The sequence below is a fragment of the Panthera leo genome, chromosome A3, assembly GCF_018350215.1.
Source record: "Panthera leo isolate Ple1 chromosome A3, P.leo_Ple1_pat1.1, whole genome shotgun sequence".
Taxonomy (NCBI): domain Eukaryota; kingdom Metazoa; phylum Chordata; class Mammalia; order Carnivora; family Felidae; genus Panthera; species Panthera leo.
This window is the reverse complement of record NC_056681.1, coordinates 23,434,017-23,452,987: the sequence shown is the minus strand read 5'-3', so window position 1 is coordinate 23,452,987 and position 18,971 is coordinate 23,434,017. Positions and strand designations below refer to the sequence as shown.

Genomic DNA, 18,971 nt, shown 5'->3' with positions numbered 1-18,971 from the left:
CATAAGCCAAATCACACCCACATACCTAATAACATCCTTCAGTTGCCCTACAATTACATTGAAACCTCTTCACTCAAATTAACTCTGTGGATCTAAGAAATTCACCTACCAATTCAATCTAGTAGAGAAGGGTAGAGAAGGGTAGGTGTAGAGCAGACAGGAACAGGCATGGCTTCTCATCCATTCTCCTACATATTGTAATTCTGTATAATTTATTTAATCTTTTAGTTAGGTTTCACTTTTCCCAGCCTCACAGACGGCTATGAGGATTAAGTAAAATGATATGAAGAAGACTAAGTAAGATAATGTATGTGAATAACTTAGCACAGTGTTCAACTCACAGTAAACATTCAAAAACATGAGCTATATTATTCAAAAAAAACCAAAAACATTAGCTATTATTTTTGCTATTGTTTCTGATTTATCCAGCTATGAATACCAAGATAAAATGTTTGTTTAGATAAAAAAAACAATGCCTATGTATATTTATCACACTCTTCCTTACAGATTCCCCTTTACTCTCTCTGTTCCAGGCAACTGGCTTCCTTGTTGTTCCTTAAATACCCAACCTACATTTGTACCTATAAGAACCTTGCATTTATGAAGTTTTGCTTAGGACATTCTTCAAGACAGATGCAAGTCTGCCTCCTTACTATTTCCTTAAAGTCACTAATCAGATGTTAACTTATTAAAAAAAAAAAATTTTTTTTTTTAATTTTAGAGAGAAAGTGTGAACAGGGGAAAGGGGCAGAGGGGATTGGAGAAAGAGAGAGAGAGACAGAGACAAAAAGAGAGACAGAATCCCAAGCAGGCTCCACACTCAGCTAGGAGCCTGCCTCTGGGCTTGATCCTATAACCCCAGGATCATGACCCAAGGAGCTGAAATCAAGAGTCAGGTGCTCAACCGACTGAGCCACCCAAGGGCCCCTCTGTTTTAAATTCTTTTTCTCTTAGAGAGAAAGAGCATGAGTGCGGGAGAAGGGCAGAGGGAGAGAGAGAATATTCTTTTTAATATTTATTTGGAGAGAGATAGTGCAAATGGGGAGGAGCAGAGAGAGATTTTTTAACGTTTATTTATTTGGAGAGAGAGTGCAAATGGGGAGGGGCAGAGAGACAGGGAGGCAAAGAATCTCAAGCAGGCTTGCACAGGGGTTGCTGCAGGGCTCGATCTCACAAACTGCAAGATCATGACCTGAGTTGAAACCAAGTCAGATGCTTAACCAAGTGAGCCACCTAGGCACCTGAGAGAGAAAGACTCTTAAGCAGGCTCCATGCTCAGCACGGAGCTTAAATGTGGGGCTCGATTCCATGACCCTGGATCATGATCAAGAGTTGAAATCTCAACTGACTAAGCCATCCAAGCACGCCTAGATGTTACCTTCTCTGTGAGGCTTTCCCTGACCATCCTCTAACTCTCTCTAACTACTTATTCCCCTTTCCTGTTTTATTTTTCTTCATAACATTTGTCATCATCTAACATACCTTATATTTTACTTATTTGTTCATTGCCCATCTCTTACCATTAGTCTACAAACTCCATGAAGGCAGGTACTTTTGTTCATTTTGTTCATTATTTTGTCTCTAGGGCCTTGAATAATACCCAAGACTACCAATGGTATGCTGATAAATTGTCTCTCTAAAAAAAACAAAAACAAAAACAAAAACAAGAAAGCCTGATGTGTAATATTTGCCATAATGTAAATATTCCCACTATTGCCTATTTTAAGCTCCAACTGAATATTTATCAGCTCTTGCAAGCCAGAAGAGGCTGGCTCCAGCAGGCCACTATATGTCAGTAACACTGAGGGACTCATTTAACTTGTCTTAAGTCTCAGTTTTCCCATCTGTGAAATATCTGTGGGATAATAATAATACCTACTTTATCAAGTTGAGACAAAAGTTAAATAATTTAATACAAGTAAGGCACATAAATCAGTAGCTGTAACATAGTGTTAGTTTCATTATTTTTTATTATTTATATATTTATCACGTTTACTCTTCTCTATATGCCACCAACATTTATTTGTCATTTCCGATATTTTTTTTTTTGCTACATTTTCCAATGCTTGTATTGATTGAAACAGGGCTATCAAGTTCTATGGTGTTCTTTGATCCATCAACAGAATACCTAGTTTGCTGGTCATGGATTTGATGATAAGCAACAGGTACAAAATTTTGGCAAACATTTCTCAAGATGATGACTTATTTCTTAAAGTTTATTTTTTATCTATTTTGAGAAAGAGAAAGAGAGGGTGCAAATGGGGTAGAAAGAGAATCCCAAGCAGGCTCTGCACTGACAGCAGGAAGCCTCATGTGGGGCTCACACTCAAACCGTGAGATCATGATCTGAGCTGAAATCAAGACTTGGATGCTTAACCAACTGAGCCACCCAGGTGCCCCTCAAGATGGTGACTTATTATCATATTTCTCCTTGTGTTCATGATTTTTTAAAATATTTTATTATTAAAAATTTTTTTTTAAGTTTTTATTTACTTACTGAGAGAGAGAAAGAGAGAGTAGGGAAGGGGCAGAGAGAGAGGGAGAGAGAAAATCCTTAGTAGGCTCCACACAGCATAGGGCCTGACGCAGGACTCAAACCCATAAACCATGAGATCATAACCTGTGCTGAAGTCAGACACTTAACCAACTGAGCCACCCAGGTACCCCCTTTAAGATTTTGTTTTTAAGTATTTTCTACACCCAACATGAGACTTGAATCACAGCCCAGAGATCGAGAGTTGCATGCTCTACTGAATGAGCCAGCCAGGCACCCCATTTTTTTTTTTTTTTCAACGTTTTTTATTTATTTTTGGGACAGAGAGAGACAGAGCATGAACGGGGGAGGGGCAGAGAGAGAGGGAGACACAGAATCGGAAACAGGCTCCAGGCTCCGAGCCATCGGCCCAGAGCCTGACGCGGGGCTCGAACTCACGGACCGGACCGCGAGATCGTGACCTGGCTGAAGTCGGACGCTTAACCGACTGCGCCACCCAGGCGCCCCAGGCACCCCATTTTTTAAAAGGATTTTGGGGCACCTGGGTCGCTCAGTCAGTTAAGCGTCTGAATCTTAATTTTGGCTCTTGGTTTCAGCTTAGGTCATGATCTCACAGGTCATGGGTTTGAGCCCTGCATGGGTCTCTGCATTGATAGTTCAGGAACTGCTTGGGATTCTTTCTCTCTCCCTCTCTCTCTGCCTTTCCCCTGCTTGTGCTCTCTCTCTCTTTCTCAAAATAAACTTAAAAAAAGATTTTATTTTGAAGTCCTGTGTTCATTATTCATTGATTTTGATCATTTTCCTATTGGAGATTCTCCTATAATGGAGTGCAGTGGTTTCCCACTGACAGTTTGGGGAGCACAGAGGAATCCAGAATGCCCTATCATCTGTTTTACCCCACTTTTTAATCTGTTTGTAAAGTCTCAGATGGCCTGTATCTCCATGCCTAGAAAATATCTGTCCTTAAATACGTTCGTGTTTTATCCTCTAGGAAGTTGGCCATTATCCTGCCTACACTTGTTAGACTCCATCAATCTCTCATTATTGCTCTTATTGGATTGTAATCCAGCTTACACATTTGCCTTTACTACCAGATTGTGAGCTACTCTGAGAACATGGACTGCTTCTCCTTTATCTCTATCCTTCCCCTCTCCCCTAGCTCCTAGCATCCTGCCTGGAATGTACTGGTTGTTTAACAACTATTTGTTGAATTGGTTGGGGTTGCTTTGGAGATGCATCAATGTAAAGCCGGGGTATAAAAAGGAAAGATGAAAGATCTTCTCAGATATAGAGCACATTGCCCAATGACAATTAAGTATAGACAAGCAGGGCATGTTCTCACACAGACAGGAATTCTGTACAATTCGATTGCGTGGGTGAGTTGAAAAGTCAGAGACGATTTCTTTGGAAAGATACATAAGTACTAATTTGTGAAAGGTCTTCCATGCTCTGCTAGCCAGTGATGTGCTGGAGGGTTTGTACCAGCTCATGAACCAATTATTAAATGTCCAGGAATTTGTGGAGCCAGTTGATCTCACACTGGTAGTTTGAAATCAGCCCCAGTGTGAATATTTACACTACAGATAGATCTACACATGCTTAAAATCGACCTGTTATTTTTTTCTCAGTTGTTCACAGGCCACTGAAAAGTTTGGGACATCACATTTAAAGAGTTGTTAAATCTTATAAGGTTGTTATAAAGATTAGGTGAGAAAATAAATGTGTAAAGAAACTTAGAATAGAGGGCATAATGGAAGTACTCCAAAAACATTGTTTGATATTGCCATCCATGAGAAATTTTAAGTACCTCTTTCATGCTAGACATTATTCCATGCACTGGGGATATAGCAGTAAACAAAACAAAGTCCCCACCCTTATCAATTTTAAATTCTGAGGATATGAAAGATTATTATTTATTCATTTATTTTTATTCGTTTATTTTAATGTTTATTTATTTTACAGAGAGAGAGAGTGCATGATCAGGGGAGGGACAGGGAGAAAGGGCGACAGAAGATCCGAAGCCAGCTCTGCTGACAGCAGAGAGCCCAATATGGGCCTTGAAGTCACAAACTGTGAGATCATGACCTGAGCTGGAGTTGGGTGCTAAACCGACTGAACCATCCAGGCACACCTGAAACAGATCTTAAATTTTTTTTTTTAATTTTTAAAAATTTTTATTTATTTTAAAGAGAGAGAGAGAGAGAGTGCGTGAGCAGGGGAGGAACACAGAGAGGGAGACACAGAATCCTAAGCAGACTCCAGTCTCTGAGCTGTCATCGCAGAGCCTGACACTGGGCTCGAACTCAGGAACTGTGAGATCATGACCTGAGCCGAAGTCAGACACTTAACCGACTGAGCAACCCAGCGCCCCTTAAAAAAAAAAAAAAAAGTTTTATTTGTTTAAGTAATCTCTTCCCCCAACATGGGGCTGGAACTCAAGACCCTGAGATGAAGAGTTGCATGCTCTTCTGACTGAACCAGCCAGGCACCCTAAATAAATACATATTAAAAAAGGGGGGGGGGGTAAGATAAAGATTTGAAATACAATAGGAAGGGGACATAGGCAAAGGTGAGTGTGTAGGAGTGAAAGAAAAAATTGAAAATCTATAGGGAATATAAATATAAACTTTATTTCCCCATCTGGCCTTTGAAAAGTCAGAGGTCCTACCCCAAGGCATCTGATGGGAGGACAGAAGACTTCTGGGGCAGGGAGAGTTAAATGTGGGCAGGATCCAACTCTCTTGTAATTGTCAGGTTTTGTCACTTGGGTTTTTATGGCAATTTTCGTCTCTACTTTAGCCAAGTATGCAGAGGTTTTTGCCTCTATTTTACCTCTTGCAATGAAAAGCCTCCCCTGAAAATAAAAGGAGGAGGAGGGATGATGATTTAGCAACTAGGATAAATAAACCTTTGACAAGTATAGAGACCCAGAGGTGCCTGGCTGGCTCAGTCAGAGGAGCATGTGACTCTTGATCTTGGGATCATGAGTTTGAGCCCCACTTTGGGTGTAGAGATTGCTTAAACAAATAAGTAAACTTTAAAAAAAAAAAGCATAAAGACCTAAAAAGGGTTTATGAAGAAGCAAGGAAAAAAAAAAAGACAATGATATAGTCAAAGAGAGCAGAAAAAGTGGAATAAGGTGTGAGAGTACCTGGGACTACCTGTTTCTCCATAATTATCACCCAGTGACTTTTAGAGTGCTATTTAGAGCCTGGAATTTGGAATTAAGATTGGATGTGAGATATGGTTTTAGTCCCAAGGAAACCGTGGGCTGTGCTGGGTTGGGTGAAGTCACGGAGGTGAGATTTCAAATGCACAAGTGTGGGGCAGCAAGAAGGTGAAGAGAGCTTTTGGGTCTTAGTGAGTCAATAAGCAGGCAAGAAGAAATCCAGTGGGATTTGGGCAGCAGAATGTCAGTTATTAACGTTCTTCACCATCACCACCATCATCATCACTTTTTTTTTAAACTTCAAATACATGTAATTACACGGATATACTCAGGATATACTCATATTCTTGGTTCACTATTTTCATTAAGCCAGCCCAACTCCACTTTTTCTCTTTTTCTCCTGTATTGAATATACAAGGCTGTTTAATGGAACATTGTTTATAACAATTGGAAACGTTATGAATGATCATCACTAAGAATTAAAAAAAATTTTTAATGTTTTATTATTTGTTTTTGGGAGAGAGAGACAGAGACAGAGTGCGAGCAGGGGAGGGGCAGAGAGAGGGAGACACAGAGTCTGAAGTAGTCTCCAGGCTTTGAGTTGTTAGCACAGAGCCCAACTCGGGCTCAAACTCACAAGCTGTGAGATTATGACCTGAGCCAAAGTCGGAAACTTAATGATTGAGCCACCCAGGCACCCCACTAAGAGAATTATTTGTTGCAACATTGTTTCTCTTCCCCCCTTTTTTAAAATAAAATATCTCCCCAAACCATCATTTAAATAATTAAAAAAAAATTTTTTTAACATTTATTTATTTTTGAGACAGAAAGAGACAGAGCATGAATGGGGGAGGGTCAGAGAGAGGGAGACACAGAATCTGAAACAGGCTCCAGGCTCTGGGTGGTCAGCACAGAGCCCTACGCGGGGCTCGAACCCATGGACCCCGAGATCATGACCTGAGCTGAAGTCGGACGCTTAGCCGACTGAGCCATCCAGGCGCCCCTTTTTTTTTTAAAATAATTTTTTTTAAACGTTTATTTATTTTTGAGACAGAAAGAGACAGAGCATGAATTAATTTTTAAAAATATTTATTTATTTTTGACAGAGAGACAGAGCATGATGGGGGGAAGGGCAGAGAGAGAGGGAGACACAGAATCTGAAGCAGGTTCCAGGCTCTGAGCTGTCAGGACAGAGCCCAATGTGGGGCTCAAACCCATGAACCTCAAGATCATGATCTGAGCCAAAGTTGGACGCTCAACCGACTGACCCACCCAGGCACCCTCATCATCAATTTTTTAATCCTCCTGAGACTGGGCTTCATTTTAGCCAAAACCATGTTCTATCTTAAGTAGGTTTTCTTTTTTACCCCCTTTTCACTTTTTCTTAATGCAGCATCGTTTATGAACATTGGAAACAAAGTGAATGGCCCCTCTTTGTTTGAGTTACACTTCCTTAGCCTCCATTCCCAGTCTCATTTCCCTACATACCTGAAACTATCTGTTTATGTATGTTATATTTGTGGATAGAATAGAATTTTTAAATGTTGTTCAATATATAATATTTTCCTTAATGGCTTGTCCTTTCATGCTTAAGGATATTTTATTCTACATCAAAATCATCAAGATAATTTCTGATATATCTCTTTTAACGACACATGGGGGGGTGACATTGACATATATGATACACACAATTGTGCAGTGTGTTATACACATTTGTAAGTAGAAACTAGAACATTACTCATTTCTTTCCTTACCGGGAATGAAAGTAAATGAGACTAAGATAATGGGAATAATTTTGAAACTGCTTCTGTCGCTTAAACTATAAATAAATTGCTGGATTTTAATTATTGCAAGTAACAGATTACTTGCGACACATTTTGCAACTGTGGAGTTATATATCTTTGCGGAATCTATAGAGAGCAAATTGCAATCTCTAACAAAGTTATAAATGCATATATTGCTGTGGCTCATAGCTTCCATTTCTGAGAATTTAGAGTACAGTTTGTCTGTGCACATGTGCTTTACAATTTGTAAATGGAACATTGTTTTTAAACTGCAAAAGATTGGAAGTACCTGGGTGGCTCAGTCAGTTAAGCATCTGATTCTTGATTTCTGCTCAGGTCATGATCTCATGGTTCATGATATAGAGCCCTGCATCAGGCTCTGCACTGACAGCTCAGAACCTGCTTGGGATTCTCTCTCTCCCTCTTTGCCCCTCTCCCACTCACACGTGCATGCTTTCTCTCTCAAAATAAATAAATAAACATTTAAAAAGAAATAAATTGCAAAAGATTGAAAGCAACCCAAATTTCCTTCAATAAGGGACTGATGAAGCAAATTATAGTACATCCACACAAGGAATACTATGCAGCAATAAAGTAAAACAAGATAATGAGGAAATTATTTTTATGCCATTGTACAAAATGTATTCTAGGGTGTCTAACCTTGTTTAGCAAAAAAAAGTAAGATGGAGGACAACATATATAAATGCTTCCTTTTGGGGGCCCCTGACTAGCTCAGTGAGTAGATCACGTGACTCTTGATCTTGGGATTGTGAGTTGAAGCCCCACATTGGTGTAGAGATTGCTTAGGAAAAAAAATCTTAAAAAAATGCTTCCTTTTGAATAAAAGAGTCAGAATATATTTGAATTTATATACATATATATATAGAGAGAGAAATCCTGAAAGGGGACGCCTGGGTGGCTCAGTCAGTTAAGTGTCTGACAGCCTGTTTGGGATTCTCTCTTCTTCTCTCTCTGCCCTCCCCTGCTTATGCTTTCTCTCTCTCTCTCAGAATAATTAAATAAACTTAAAAAAAAAACAAACCTGTGTGGCATTAAAAAAAAAAAAGAAATCCTTAAAGTCTTCCTAAGAAAGTAAGAATAGTGATTAACCAGTGGAAATAGGACCAATGACAGACAGGAATTTGAGGGAACTTTGTATTGTATACCTTTTATATAGTTTCTGGCATTTGAACCATATGACAAACCATTAACTATTTAAAATTAAATTATAAGACTTTTGGGGAGTGGAGCACCAGGAGATTTAGAGACTGTTCATTTCATCAACTTTTTAAACCTCCATTCCATTCTTTTAGTCCCTAGGGCTAAACTCCTCCCCCCTTTCTCTTTATCTCTGATTGGCATGAGTTTCAACTCACAAGAAATATGCATTAAGTATGCTTAAAGTACAGGGAACAGTGCTAGGTATTGGGGTCCCCAAGGTACAGAGCTGAACAGGACATAGTCCCTTGAAGTGGTCCAGGGGAATTTTATCACTCTTTTTAGTAGCTAGGACAAGAATAAAAAAATGTTCTCTCCTTTTCCTCTTCTCCCTCCCTTCTTATAATCTTGCAAAATGCTGGAAATTCCTACTTAATTCTCCTCCCCCTCACCTGGAGAGCACTAAGGCTCAAGAACTTTCCATCAGGTCCAGACTGGAAGACCTCAGGCCAGGGCCAAGACTCAACTTGCTTCCCTTGGGCCCCTGGCGCCTTGTGAAGGTTCTTGGACCTCTCAGATGCTGCTGTGACTGTGGTTTCCGGCTTCCTGAGTTCTCACACTCAGCTGGGTGCTGCAGATATCATGCCCCAGTTCCTGCTCTGGAGACTGACAGGCTCAAGCTTGGTGATGCTCTGAGTATATGGGGTCTGTTCAGTATGAGTCACAGCTAAGGGGCTTGATTTCTATTTTAGTTTTCCCCTTTACTCTGGACAGACTCATTGTAAATACCTTGGGGTTGCATAAGGACAGAGTGTAAAGGTTTGCTAGCTAGAGGCTGAGAAAGATTAGTTTTCTCTAATTGAATATCCTATCTCACTTAAGGCCTTTAGTTCTGCTTCTCTTTAGTCAAGGACATTTTGAATACTCCAGGTGATGACGAATCTAGGAAGGAAGCAATCAGAAAATCATTTATATAGAGCTTTGCAGTTTATAATACATTTTCTCATATGCTATTTAACCTAAATGTGACAATTTAAGAAGAAAAGTAATGAAGAGTAATGAAGAGTAATGAAGAGATGCTTAGGGAGTGAGAGGACTTTCCGTGTAGCTACTGAATGCCTCTTGTGCTGCTGTATACCTTGGGTGTATGCACAATTTTGTTGTGGAGCTGTCATTTTACAGGCTGAAGCCGGGGTTCTAAATTGGTTAGATACTTAGCAGGAGAGATTCTACTCTGTGGAATTGAGGCTGCTTTACATTCATTCACTTATTCACTAATTACAACTATTAGTTGAATGCCTATTTTGTATGAAGAAAGGATCTAAGAAATAATTGGGAGGTTGAGACCAACTACTAGTGAGATGCTGAAGAGGTTGGTTCTTAAGGCCCAAAGATGGATGCTGCCAGGGAGGCAGTGGTAAGACCAGGCTTTTGATCAGAATTTGGCAAATGGAGTTCTGTGACTAGCAGCCAGTGAACATCCAGTTTAGAAGAAGCTGGCAAACCAGGTTTTGCAGGAATCAGAAAGAGTTTAACTCTCAAGATACTTTATTCATATCTGCATCAAGTTATTTTTGCCTGGCCAGCATCAGTTCTCCCCTCCCTCCCTAATTTGCGGGAATATCCTTAGGGGCAGATTGCGCCTCTCCTCTTTCCCTGGCAGCTTGAACTAATTCATGTGACCTGAGATTGACCAATCAACAGCGGCTCCTGGCCAAGATTTTTTTTTTTTTTTTTTTTTTTTTTTGCCTTTTAAGTGAGTGACTCAAAGACAAAAGGATGTTAGGATTGAATCCCAGCTGTGGTGTGTAGTGCTGCTGGCAGAAGCAGCTGCTTCCTGGTGAAGCTCCTTTTCTGTCTGCTGATTTTCCAAGCCTGCCCTCCTCCATGCTCTAGGCCCTTGATATCCTTTTTTTTTTTTTTTAAGTTTATTTATTTATTTAGAGAGAGCGAGAGCGCATGTGTGAGCAGGGGAGGGGTAGAGAGAGAATCCCAACCAGGCTCCATGCTGTCAGTGTAGAATCCCAGGTGGGGCTCGATCTCACGATTGTGAGGTCATGACCTGAGCCAAAATCAAGAGTCCAGCTGCTTAATGTACTGAGCCACCCAGGTGCCCAGTCCTCAATATTTCTGTAATATAGTTCTCTTCTGCTTGTGTTGGCAACAGTGTCAGTGATTGTACTTGCAACAGCCAAAGAGAATTTTAACTTACAGGGGTGCCTGGGTGGCTCAGCCGGGCAAACATCCGACTTTGGCTCATATTATGATCTCACAGTTTGTGAGTTTGAGCCCTGTGTCGGACTCTGTGCTGACAGCTGGGAGCCTGGAGCCTGCTTCAGATTCTGTGTCTCCCTCTCTGCCCCTTCCCCGCTCACGCTCTGTCAATCTGTCTCTCAAAAATAAACATTAAAAAAATTTTTTTTAAGAATTTTAACTTACAAATTGTGATGATGTTTTTAAACTTTTTTTAAAGTTTATGTATTTATTTCAAGACAGAGAGAGTGAGCAGGGGAGGGCTAAGAGAGAGACAGAGAGAGAGAATCCCAAGCAGGCTCCTCACTCTCAGTGCAGAGCCTGATGTGGGGCTCAAACCCATGAACCGCGAGATCATGACCTGAGCTGAAACCGAGAGTCGGACACTCAACCGACTGAGCCACCCAGGTGCCCCCAAACTGTGATGATTTCTTTTCCAGGCTTTGAGATCCTTGACAGTAGGGCCCAAATGCCATTCTGCCCTGTGTCTTTGGTGCCCAGTTCAAGCGTGGATCTCAATGCATACATGTTGAATAAGTGAAGAAACATGTTGTATTTATGCAGGAGTATTGAGTCTGGGATTCTTTTTTTTTTTTTTTTTTTTTTTTTAAATTTTTTATTTATTTTTGGGACAGAGAGAGACAGAGCATGAACGGGGGAGGGACAGAGAAAGAGGGAGACACAGAATCAGAAACAGGCTCCAGGCTCCGAGTCATCAGCCCAGAGCCCGACGCGGGGCTCGAACTCACGGACCGTGAGATCGTGACCTGGCTGAAGTCGGCCGCTCAACCGACTGCGCCACCCAGGCGCCCCAATGAGTCTGGGATTCTTGACATTACTATGGTTGTGGGACAATAAATTCTCCATATGCCACAACAGCCACTAACATTTGAATGATTTCGTGTTAAACCAAGAAGATCCTGGGAAGGTCCTTTCTTAGCGGTATTGGAGCACTTAGCTGAGTTTATGCAGGTGGTTCTGGTCCTCAGATTCCTGAAAAAAATTTGTTTACAATGGAATATTTCACTAATTTGCATGCTATCCTTGGGCAGGGGCCACACTAATCTCAGTATTGTTATAATTTTTGTATATGTGCTGCCAAAGTGAACACAACTGAAGCTTTTGTCCCTGGTTTCCCAGAACCTCTTCCTAAGAGCACTGCCCTCTGCCCCAAAGTAATGCCCTCTTCAAGCCTGATAGGCTTCTCTTTCCCTTTCATTCTTTCCACAGATACACATTGAATATCTATTATTTGTCAGGTTTGACAATTCAGTTAATATAAGACAGCCCCTAATTCTAATTTAGGAAATAGACAAATACAATCAAGAGAACAAATGAAATAATTAAAACTGTGTTAAGTGCTTTGTTGAAAATGAACAGTGATAAGGCAGACAGTAATTGTCATGGGGCAGGCATGTGATGGAGGGAAGCTCTTCTAGATAATGTAGCTGAAGAGAGTTTCACTGAGGAGATGATAAACTGAGACCTGCATGATGAAGAGTCAGCTTTGCAAAAAGCAACAGCTTATTCAATGACCCAGGAGCTGGAAAAGAACTTAGAAAGAGCCATAGAAACTGACAGAAAGTGTGGCCAGGGGATGAGCAAGGGTGAAGGATGCAGATGAATACACAGATTTGTTGTTTTAAGCAGTACAGTGACATAATCGGACTTACATTTTACAAAGTGCAATCTGGCTGCTTGGTCTTTCCAATGTAAAACAAAGTCCTCATTGGCTCATAAATAACAATTGTTTAGCACCTCTCCTTGGGACTTCCAAATTCCTTTGGGAAGACATATCATACCCTTTTGGTGTGGTTGCAACTCTGATCTCGCTCCCCAGAGGCAAACTACAGGTCCTCTCCCCACCAGCAGTTGGAATTCTTTCCTAGGAGTTAATGAGGCGAAGTAGAGAAGGTATTAGTGCAAAGACCCCGAGGCGGCAAGCAACCTGGCTTGAGCAGAGAACGTTTGGAAAGCGGGATGTGAGAAAATGTGAGACAGGTAGGTTAGGTTCAGCCTTTGAAAAGCCTGGTTGATAGGCTACCATGAAGATTAAGATTTCAATCCGAAGAACAGTGAGCAACGGGCTTTGAGCCGGGGATGGCTGTGATTATACTTGAGTTTTGAAAAGCTTCCACCTCTGTATGTGAAGAACAGATTGTAAACGAAAAGGGTAATGAGATGGAGGGGACCACCATCATCCAAGAGAGAGGTGGTTTAGACTGCAGTGTTGGCAATGGGATGGAGAAAAGTGGGAGGCTTCGAGACGCATTTAGGAGACATTATTCACAGGTGATGCATAGTGTCCAGTCCCAGGCTTCGTGTAACCTCAGTGGTTATGGGTGAGTGGGGACTTCGTGCTGTGGATCCGGGCGCCAGCGTGGTTCCCGCGCGTCAGGGCAGGGGGCGTGGCCCGCCGGAGCCGTCGCCACGGGGATCGGGCGGGGCGGGGCCGAGGGCGGGGCAGCTGGGGCGCTGCGTCACTCGGTGGTGGCGATGGTGCGTGTGTGTGGGGGGCGGGGGATACGCTGGGCGCGTCCCGGGGGTCACGTGGTGCGCAGCACGCAGAGTCCTTCTGTCGGTTGGTCCTGGAGCGGCGCAGCCGGAGCGGGGCTGTGAGGTGAGCTCGCGGCGAGGCGCGGCGAGGAGAAGCCGGCTGGCTGGGGCCGGGTTGGGCCGGGCCCACGCCGTGCGCGCCGTGCTAGCGGGAGCGGTGACGGCCTCCACCGCTGCTCGGGTTCCCTGCCCGGCCTCGCTCCCGTCCCGGCCCCGCTCGCCCAGCCTGGAGGGAGGCCCCGGGACCGCTGTTGAGAGCGTGGCGGGCGTGCGAGCGGCGCCCAATCCCCAGGGCTGCCCTAGGGAATGACGGCGGCCGCGGCCAATCAGCGCCGCCCGAGGGGGCTGGGCCGCGGGGTGCGGGCTTGGGGCGCGGAGCGGGCCGTGTTGGGGGTGGGGGGTAAGGGCTAGGGCTAGAACCTGTGCTGTTGTGGCCCCCGAGAGCTCCACCACCAGCCTCTGCTGTTGCCTTGTGCTTTGGGAACGCGTTTTCTTTTATTGGCTCTTTTATCCTATTCTGGGGAGCACACCCCTTTCTCAAGCCCCTGACTATGGGAGTGTCCCCTTTCTCTATAGTTTAGAAAATGTGGTGCACCCCCTTTCTTAAACTCCAGCCCTGGGGTTTTATCTTAATTTCCAAAGCCCCTCAAACTGAGGATGTACCCCATTTCCCAAGCACCCACCCCCAAACTGGGAAGACACTCCCTTTTCCGAGCCTCAATTCTGAATACGCACTCCATTTCAAATTTTGGGGTTTGCCCCATTATTGAGTCTCAGATCTGGGGTCCAATAGCCAACGTTTTGGGGATATCTATATTCCCATAAATCCAAGGAAGAATCCCGTTCTCCAGGCCCCAGATCTTGCAATATGCTTTCCAAGATTTCTTAAATTTGGGGGCCACTTCATTTCCCCAGCCCTTCAAAGGTGGGGGGTGCACCTCATTTCCAGAGTCTGCGATCCAAATCCTGAAGTTTAAAGATAGATATTTGCAGTTGCACAAATAAAAGAATTCACTGCTTTTTCTAGTCACTGTATTCTTGGGGTTGCACCCATTTTCATGAGTTCCTCAAATTGAACTACCTTATTTCCTGGAGAGATTGGTTTTCATTCTGAAAGTGTATTTATTTCCTGTGCCTTCAAGATGTACAGAGTCCACCCTTTTTGGTTACACAGTTCTCAGGGTGCAGCCACCTTCCTGATGCTTATTAAATCTCAGAGGGCACACATTTTTTCTGTCCTCTCATTTCCCGGCCATGATCCTTGGTTCTTGAGCATGCCTCCTGTTCTTTTTAGCTTTTCTGTTATCCAAGACATTCTCATTCCTCAGTTTCCTTTCTTCTTTGGAACCCCATTTCCCTTTTAGGTGCTCTCCCTGTTGGTCAGGGCACCCATTTCCTCTTCCTTTGGTGAATGCGTATCTTTCTTCAGCACAGCACTTTCTCTGCTTCTGTGGCCTTTTTTCTGAGCACACTTCCTATAGTCACACCTCCTGAATTCCCCTCCCCTAAGGGGAAGATTCCCCCTCCTAAAGGGTGCCTGCATGTGTGTCTACTTTATCTTTTATCTTTCTGTTTTCTACTAACAGAAACTCTTCTGTCTTGGTTCGCCTTATCCCATTTTCTGCATTTTTCTGAATCCTAACTCTCTTTGGACGCCGCTCTGCTTACTGGTGTCTTTAGAGGTTTTCCCTTTTCTACTCATATGGGAGGTGTGGCCTCAGGTCCAGGACTGCCTTACCCCCCAGCATGGGTTTAAACTGGAAAGGAATCCCTTCGCATTTCTTTGGTTGTTCACAGGACTCTTTATTATCTGGGTAGTTTGCTTCCTATAAGATTCTGGTTAGATGGGTACTGTTTTCTTCTTTGCTTTTTTCCCCAGTATTGGGAAAAAAATCTGAAGAGATTCTTCTAGTCTTGCTTCCAGCTCATTAAGCTTCCTCCCTACTTTGGCTTTCTTCCTTCCTTTTATCAAGAAAAGAGGTCATTTGGAGGAATCTCTTCGTCACTCTTTTTGTTCTTGTCTCTGAGGTGCAGGTGGGGGATGGATACTTATCTCCCCCCATCATTTTCTCACATGTCTGCCAAGCCTTGTTCCCAGTCCCCACCTTAAAATCTCTAAGTATCTGGGACCTCTTGTCTCTTAAAAGCCTCTCAGTAGGTTCTTTCTTTTGTATTACCCTCTGCCTTTCCGGATCTTATTCAGGGCTTCTCTGCCTGCACCCCTAACCGGATTAATTTCTCCACAGCTGGAATCCCAAGTGCTTATGGGATAATGATACATCTGACCTTTCTCCCTTTTGGGAAGTACTTGAGTGTGCAGCTGTATGAGGCTTCAGTGGGGGAGAGAGTTTGGGCCTGAGAAGCTACACTGTCAGGCAATGAAGGTACTGCATTTTCAGGACCAGGTCCTTCTGAATCTCATTTGGAGATTGGATGTTTGCCAAGCACCTGCTTCTTAGGGATGCTGGGGGATTTAATGATACTCCCAGGAACCTGTGGAATTAATGGGGCTTGTGGAGAAGTGCTCTGAACTCAATGTTGGAACTTGAATAAAATTAACCATTATTGTATTTCAGAACAAGTAAGCTGTTTCATATTTCATGTTCATGAAGGCCCTAGAGCTAAGGTGTTTTATTTCAGGAAGTGAAATGTATGCCACATTTAGATCATATGGTCGTTAGTAAGTACCAAATTGATTAAAAAACATTGGAGGTCTGTCTCAGCAGTACCCAATAAAATATGATTACAGAAAGTGAGCAGGTATTTTGTCTCTTTATATGCCTGTTTGGTACTTTGTTTGGTACTGCTATATACGGTGCATTTTTAAAGTATTCTATGTCAGTGCTTCTCAAACTTGAACGTGCACATAAATTGTCTATGGGGGGAGGGTCTTACTAACATGCTTATTTTTATCTAGTAGGTTAGGGTGGGACCTTAGTAGCTGCATTTCTAATTCCCAGGTGATGCTAATGTTACTGAACTACACTTGGAGTAGTGGGGTTCTATACACAAAGCCACGGATATCTCTGGAAACAAAAAGGTGGTGGTTAGCCTTTTGCTGGGGTATTATTTTCCACTTTCTCTTTATCCAGACACATCCCTTCAAGTTTGTACAAGGCCATGGTCCCCTTCTGAAGACTAGGGGGTTATACTTAATTACAGTTATTCTAGCATTTAGCTTTTAAAACCATGGTTAAAATTTCTTTGGGAGTTTGAATTTCTATGTATTTTGTCAAATTTAAATGCTTAAATATTTGTTTCTTAATTGTGAATATAATTCTTTTTTTTTAAGTTTATTTATTTATTTTGAGAGAGAGAGAGAATGAGCAAGGGAGGGGCAGAGAGAGGGGTAGACACAGAATCCCAAGTAGGCTCTGCACTGTCTGTGGGGCTCGATCTTGAGAACCGTGAGATTGTGACTTGAGCCAAAATCAAGAGTCGGACGATTAGCCAACTGAGCTACCCAGCCACCTCTAATTTTTTTTTTTTTTTTTTAAAGTAAACTTTGTGCCCAACGTGAGGCTCAAATATACAACCCTGAGATCAAGAGGTGAGTGCTCTACTGACTGAGCCAGCCAGGTGCTCTAGTTGTCAACATCATTCTTGACATGAAGTCTTCTAGTAAATAAATACTTCAGAGCCGATATAGTAGTTAGCCATCTTGTGTCTCTAATTCCTCACTTGTCATCCTACTATGGGTTGGAAAGAAGTCTGAGATACCCCAGGTTATCAGGCTGATAGGTGTTGGAATTTCCAAGGAGTCCTTCTTGGTTTTCTAGGTTCTGGAAATTGGCCTGGGAAAGGCAGGTGCCTGGACCTTGGATAGAAGCTCCTGGCTTATCTCTGTATGAGAACTTCACAAAGGGGAATGCTGGTGGGAAGGTGACATTCTTTGATGGGGATTCTATGCTGGGGATGCTCTCTCTGTTTTTGTACCAACATCTCTATTTCTGAGTTTTAGTGGGTTTTTCCTCCCTAAATGTCTTGAGTCATCTGTACCTATTTCCCTGGCTGTCATCTATCATGGCCTTTTCCAGCATGATCCTGTTCTGGGCCCTAATCAGGACAAACCTGAATGACTAGACTATTTTGTGTCCTGTGCCTCCCCCTCCCTCTCATCCCTCACATGAATGTCAGATCCTCTTCAGTAACGGATTTGATCTGGATTTGGCTCTAGTCCCAGCTCTTCCACTCACTGTGAGACCCGAGGCAAGTCACTTAATGCTAGTGGGCCTCATTTTCCCCGTTTGCAAAATGAGGGGCTGATTATCTCCAAGGTTTACCCTGCTCTGAGTCTTTGTTAGTACCTTGCTTAGAAACCCAGTGTCTGTGGGAGCATGTTGTTAGATCTGATTTCCTTCACGTGCTCTGTTGGGCAGGCTGCCAATCATTCCCTCGTCCGAGTCACTCCTGCCACTGCCTCTTTTCTAGCCTAGGCAGCCAGCTTGTCCTCACACCCAACTTCAGCATACTTCTGCCCCCATGTCCTCTGCCAGTTCTATGCTTTACTTCATTCAAAATTGCCTAACCTTCTCAGTGTTCTTCAGTGTTCATTCAACGTTAGGTACGTCCCTGAATCACTAAGAGGGAGTCTTGTAGTTTACATACAACCATGTTTGTATCTCTTATCTGATATATATTTAAAAAGTGTTTTCTTCTCCTCCCCACCCCAACTTTCTTTTTTGCTTTCAATTAGCAGGCTAGGCAGAATGAAATTTAAAAGGGAAGCAGGCAGTTTGCTTTTGGCTGGAGTATGAGGAAAGTGAGATGTAATGCTTTTAGTCCTCTTCTCCCAAAGGTCTTGCATATCAGTGGGGAATCAGCTACCTGGTACTTCTTCCGGGACTTGAAAGGTGCTCAGACTCCCTGCCTGTAATTTGAAAGTGTATCCTGAGTCCAAACACTATTTAAAAATGACTTCTAAGTGCTTTTCTTCTTAATGACACACTCAGCCATAAAACCTCAGACAAGAGTTTGCTAAGGGGGATGACAAGTAATCTAGATTTCAAATAATTTCATCATTGAGTAAAACTAATAGTTCTTTGAGAACACCTGATTATCTTCAAAGGCAGTTGCTGACACTGCCTAGAAATCAGGGCTCAAGGTTGTCTCTAACTCCCCAGTCTCCCTTCCTTTTTAGGAGCTACTGGGGGGAAGTTTACAGTTTTCATGATAAACATTCTTTAACCAAAATGTGTGCTTAGTTAGAGCCTCCTTGGTTGGATTGTAAGCTCAGAGAAAGGGAGGATGTTCCTGTTTTATTCATCTCTCTCGGCAATTGCCCCTTATAGGTTGTTAACTGACTAACCTTAACTTAGGGTAACCTACTGAAAATTGAAACCCCAATTTATAATGCTGTGACAGCTTTGCTAGGTCTTAGGCTAGGTATCCAGCTGTTCTTTGCTTTCTTTGACCAAATAATGGAAGTAACAAGCTTGCAGAAATCCCATAAAATTTTAGGAGCCTGGTGTGAGTCACTGAGCATAAATAGGGCAGTTTGTATGAAAGGGAGGTGGTGGATCCATGGACTTTGGGGAAGGATTTAAAATGATGGTTT

General features: G+C 42.7%; 1 protein-coding gene, 1 long non-coding RNA gene and 1 pseudogene across 4 annotated transcripts in view; 1 reads left to right on the top strand and 2 right to left on the bottom strand.

The window, feature by feature from the left end:
• The window catches only part of PHF20 (PHD finger protein 20), a 171,277-nt gene that overhangs the window by 11,729 nt on the left and 140,577 nt on the right, over positions 1 to 18,971 (top strand). Inside the window, exon 1 of one of the 3 annotated variants that reach the window (XM_042931059.1) lies at positions 13,393 to 13,478. The exons of the other annotated variants lie outside the window; for them this stretch is intronic. The gene's annotated coding sequence lies outside the window, so the exon portion shown is untranslated. Of the gene's footprint in view, positions 1 to 13,392; positions 13,479 to 18,971 lie in introns of those variants that run through there. 3 annotated transcript variants of the gene reach the window in all.
• On the bottom strand, positions 1,519 to 13,296 carry LOC122215602. Its single transcript, XR_006200472.1, has 3 exons — positions 12,532 to 13,296; positions 9,058 to 9,547; positions 1,519 to 1,636 (listed from the first exon to the last, which is right to left on the bottom strand). It is a non-coding gene; the product is annotated as an uncharacterized LOC122215602 (long non-coding RNA).
• Positions 11,857 to 11,969, bottom strand: LOC122216722 (annotated as a pseudogene).